Genomic DNA, 5,730 nt, shown 5'->3' with positions numbered 1-5,730 from the left:
TTGAGCCACAAAAAGTGGTCTTTGGCTCATCGGCGAAACCAGAAACAGGAAGGGGTGATCAGAGGAGATAAGACAACCGAATTAGAAATCGCTGCAGGACATGAAAGAACAATTTACTGATGTGGAACCACAGGGAAGCCTGGCTAAATGTTGGTGCGAGTAAATCCTAATGCTGCTGATGAGTAAAATATTACACACAATAATAACTTGACTTCTTTTATTGTATGTCACTACTTTAAAGTTCCCCTTTGTGTTCCACCAAGTCATTGTTTCAGACGGAATTCTTTATTTTTATGACCTCATATCAACACACCCAAAAATTTGCCGCCAAGCAGGCCCACAAAACAGTCCTTAGTACATTTTGTTAGAATAAACTGCACTGATTTCAAAGGTGAAAGTAAAAGCAAATTTAAAAAATGCCTTTCAACCCTTTAACACCACAGATGTCGCCGGTGACAGCAAAATGCAAAGCTCTGTGAACTTATTTATTCAAGTTTTGAAGTTCCTACCATTATCTTGCATTTCTGTGTCCTACATCCTCCAGTTCCTGACACATTAGAGCAGGGGTCCCCAAATCCAGACCTCGAGGGGCCGGTGTCCAGCTGGTTTTCCAGAAACCCTGCCTTATTTGCTGCTGATCACCTTGATCAGGTGTGTTTAGCCAATAAGGAGCTTCAATGGCAGGTTGGTTGGAAAACATGTGGAACACCGGCCCTCAAGGCCTGGATTTGGGGACCCCTGCATTAGAGTGCAAAGAAACCTGATTTACTTCTTCACCTAGTGGTTACATGTTGAATTGACCTGACTGTTGTTGTTAAACCAGCTTCAAACAGGAAGTATTAGCCCATACCATAGGTCCTGTGGCCATCCCATAATAATTTGAAAACTTCCTTTGGATGTCCCTGATTGTGTGTTTTGGTTTCGTTAGTGGATTTTGACTTTTTTTTTTTAGCCCCATGTTAGGAGTGATTAGAAACAGAATAGTTAGAAACGCCCTTTACATTTTATTATACTAACTTTTACCTTTTATCACATTAATGGCTTAACCTCGATTCACTATGTATTATCATCTCAAAATTATATTAAACTCCAAACAGAGCACAACCAAGACTATTGTCTCGCAAACATTCCTTTAACATCCTCCTTTTTCATCTTTGTGTGTTCTGGTGTATGCGTTCTGGCAAATGTCTGTGATAACCTCAGAGAGATCTGACACTTTAGGTGCTCTGACCTTCGAGCATCTAGCCTGCAACAGTCTGTGGGTGGGTTTTTCACACCATGATCCATCGAATCAGGTTCTGAATATGAAAATGCAAGGTATATATGCCAGGCCTTTTTCTGAACCCTTTAGTTCAGACTTTGAATGCACCTTGTTCATCCGTCTGTAACCCTGCATACAAATCTGCGGTCTTTGTGCGGAGTAAATCTACAAAAGCTAAGTTTTGTCTCTGAGTCATTATTCATTATTTCTGTGTGTAAGAAACTGACGGGGTTACGAACTAATACAATACAGTCCTTTCTAGAAAATCCAGTTTCTTCACACCCCATAAGAAATTTTGTCCCCATTTAGTTTTTAATGGTTGCCCCCATAGTGATGTCATCATTTTTGGGGGCGGTCGTTCACGATGTCAAATTTAGCAAATTTTGGTGACTTTTTGAGTTTGTTGCTCGGTCAGATTTTGAATCACACATTAAGAAAGAAGAATTGCTAAGATAAAATGATCCTAGCCATCTTTGACAGTTGTAGGTTGGAATAAAACACATCTACTGACTTTTATGTGGTGGTAGATTAAGTTGTGTGAATTTGTGTTCAGTTTATTTATTTATTTTTTTTGAACGAATGATCACAAACATGAAAAGACTCTTTTCTTGTGTTTAATCCTAGGTAACAGCACACAGGAATCTTCTTACAGCACAGGTTTCTGTAGGCCAGGGTTGAAAGCCTAAATTATCGGTGTGAGTGTGTCAGAACGCACAGATGAAAGCCAGTGGATGGAAGGTCTGCGGCTCCCGTCACAGCAGGAGTCGCACGCTGCTTTACCCTGATAATGGCCCTAAAAGTGAGTTGCACGGTTTCGTGAACTGCAGCTCAATTTAGAGATATCAGCCTTAGAAAAAAAAATAGAAAGAAAAGAGAAAGGCAGCATGGTGAGAGACCTTCTCAGAAATGCAGAAACTAAAGAATCTAAGCTTTTGTTTTCATTTGAGGTCTTGTTAAAACCAAAGCAAGCCTGCTTTTTGACGTAACAATAATCAGGTGCATGTCAGTAAATGGTGTCGGGGAGCTGGTGAATGACAGTTTTAGAGAAAAGAAACAGCAGGATTAAGCGAGTTTATTATTGATCACCTCCTGAAGTGAGCTTTAAATCCAGAATAATTCACCACGCTGCCAATCTCATCGTCACAAAGTGCAAACACAGTAAGAAAAAGCACACTTTTGTGTATTTCGTCATGTTACCAAGGAGATTCGGCACAATCAGCGCCTTCATGGGTGCCTCACATGTCACAAAAAACGCAGTTGCCTCTCCCCTTATCTCCTCCTGTCATGACTGGTGTGACAGACAGAGAAGAGTCCCAGAGGAGACGCCTTTCTCCTTCAGCCGTCACAAACGATGGCATAACCTTTTAAAGGCTTCGCTTTCTGCCTTTTTTTGCACTGTGACTTCAGGGATTGTGCTGCCTCTATTGTGAACAAAAACTGATATGCAGAAATCTAATAGGAACTTCAGATGCTGTTCATTTCCAGAGAAACTGCTTTGATTATTACTATCATCTATTTAATAATAGTTGGACTCATACATGTATATTTAAAGGGGTTTTCTTTTATATTTTATGAATGAAAGGGCATAATAGTTCAGCGATATCACCTGAAAAGGAGTTAGATGTTAGGATTTTGGCACTACTTCTTGTTTTAGCTTTTATTTTGACCTCAGAACTTTGTTTACGCACTCCTTATATGTCTAGTTTTACCTCAACAATGAACTGCATTGCTTTTACCTGTGTGTTCCATATTTAAGCCGCAGTGTCTTTCTGCTATGCTGCCTGATTAGAGGATTACGGCTCTCTACCTGCTCTCTGGCAGCTCTCGGCAGCTGTCCTGCGACTCTCCCTCTGGAGACTCTCTGGCAACTTTCTGCCGAGTCTCCAAAGACTCTCTAGCAACTCTCTGACAGCTTTCTGGTGGCTCTTCAGTGACTCTTCAGTAACTCTCGGTGACTCTCCAGTAACTTCCTGGCGACACTTTACCGGGTCTCCAGTAACTTCCTGGCAACTCGACCAACTCTCCAGCTTCTCTAGGTGACTCTCTGATGGCTTTATGACGGCTCTCAAGCAACTCTTTGACGGCTGTCTGGCGGATCTTCTGCAACTCTCCAGTGGCTCTCTGGCGACTCTCCGACAGCTTTCTGATGGCTCTCTAACGCTCTGGTGAGTCTGTAGCGACTCTCCAGTAACTTCCTGGCAATTTTGGCGGATCCCCGGCAACTCTCCAGTGGCTCTCTGGTGACTCTGTGGCGACTCCCTTGCATGTTTTCAGCGGTTCTCTTGCAACTCTGTGGCGGCTCGGTGATGCCACACTTGATTTACCTACTGGATTCTCCTTGTCAGCCTCTGATGCTTTTGAACCTGTCTGTCATTAACCTGTCTTCTCTTGTTTTCCCAGAGCACCCTGATAACCATTTCATCCAGACTTCCTGTCTGGTCTCCCACTTTTTGTTCGTCACACTTGAGTACGAAGTTTAACTTTACATGAAGACTCAGGATTTGCTGATTTGTGAAATTCTTCTACAGAAATAATTTATTTTATTCTTGTAGCTTCTTCTGCATTGGTTAAAATGAAATACAATCTACTATTTCTTCATTTATTTATTTGTTTGGCCAACAGGAGAAACAAAGAAATTGTTTTTTTCTTAAAATACACCCAACAGTTGTAAACCCTTTTATAGTCCAAAAATAAATAAATCTAACTAGAAGTAAAAAGTTTCTAAAATCAGACAATGGTTTTCTGTTAGACACAGAAGTCTTAAAGGAGGATCACTTTAAGCTGTAGATTTCCTCATCAACCAGGCTAAAGAAGGTGGTGTAATCACATGCAATGCAGAATAAATCTCAGTGGTAACTAAACTGGGAATAGTTAAAACTGCTTGTGTTGAACCGAGTGAAGGAATAGTGAGTCCAGAATCTTGGCTAATCCTGGTTTATTAGCTTTGTGTCAAATTGTCTGGTCAAATTCACGAAAACATGAACATGCAGTAAAATTAATTTGGAAATTCTCCGTGGATCCTCCTCTAAATTTGTAGCTGAATTTCATGTCACATAAATATACCAACGCTGAAGGACTGTCTTTCTTTATATTTGTCGTAAATTTGTGACCGATAGAATCAAATAAGATTCCTTATCAGCTGATTCTCCTGTTCCATCTGTTTTCGATAAAAAAAAATGTCAAAATTGTTTGTTTGTAGCAAAGTGGAAAATAGGGGTGTGTATCTTTTCCTATCACATGATTCGATACACATCTCCATACACAGATGGTCCATGAATCAATTCGTTAAAGATTCAACTAGCTTTGTGACGATGCGATACCGTCCTATTTTTTTAACTAAATGGATTTAATCTAGATTTTTGTTATTCACTTGGAATTTAAAGTTACAAACAGAGGCGGAGCTACGGGGGGCAAGGGGGGCAGCTGCCCCTAGCAAAAAATCCTAACCCCCCAATTTACACAACCAAATTTTCAGTCAAGTTTAGTATAATACAAAATTCTTTAAGCATTGCAATAATAACAAAAGCAGTCAATCTTGAGCCCCTCAAACTATTTGCGTCAATAATGAATCCCTTCGAAATACGTAGTTTGGATCCTTTCATGTATAATGGCCTTCCAATCTGCTGTTCTCATCTGAAACCCCGTCCAAAGCCCTCTGCCCTCCTCCCGCCCCCCCATGTAAAATGTTCTAGCTCCGCCTCTGACTATAAATGAAAACATTTTTTAACAGTGAAACTATTTTTATTTTTAAAAAAAAGTCTTTGAGATAACAGCTTCAAACATCTGGACCTAGCATTTTGGGACTTTTAGGTGTATTTTTCTTTATGGTTAATAAAGTGTGTCTCATGTTGATTTAGTCAGCTACTGTTTGCAGTGCTGTGAAAAAAGAGTGTTATTATATGTTTAGTGAACAATTTCACACATCCCTCATAGTGTGGTTCGCCTCCAGCTAATTGTAACTGACCCGACTTGGCGGAAGCTAGCTTGTGATTGGACGTTTTTTTGGTTACATCAATTGTACATAAAAAGGAAAAGACAGTAGAGACACAACAGGAAGAGAAACGGACAGTATGTAAACCAATTATTTACTTCCCAGTCTGTCATGGTTTGGGTTTCTTTCTATTGGTTTTTGCTTTCCGTCTTGTTTTAGTCATGCTTGAGTTCTGTTTCCTGTTTTTATTTTGACAGGTTTCCTGTTTTGTCATGTTCTTGAGTTTTACTTCCTTGGTCCCGATCTGCCCTGATCATGTTCACCTGTGTCTTGTCAGTCCTGTCTGTATATAAGTCTTGTCTCTGCCTTCCTCTTGTGCTGGTCCATTAATGTCTTTATCGTCTCATCCCTCCTACCATGTCTTCATGTTTTGCCCACAGTGAGTTTAGTTTTGTTTTCCTGCTCTGCAGCGCTTTTTGTTAGTTTAAATCCCTTGCCATGGAACCGTGTGCCTCCCATCGCTGGGTTTTGGGTCCTT

This window comes from Oryzias latipes, chromosome 23 (assembly GCF_053564925.1).
Source record: "Oryzias latipes strain Hd-rR chromosome 23, Olatipes_Hd-rR_3.1".
In the NCBI taxonomy this organism is placed as follows: Eukaryota; Metazoa; Chordata; class Actinopteri; order Beloniformes; family Adrianichthyidae; genus Oryzias; species Oryzias latipes.
The sequence above is the reverse complement of the archived record's forward strand: the minus strand, read 5'-3'. Positions refer to the sequence as shown.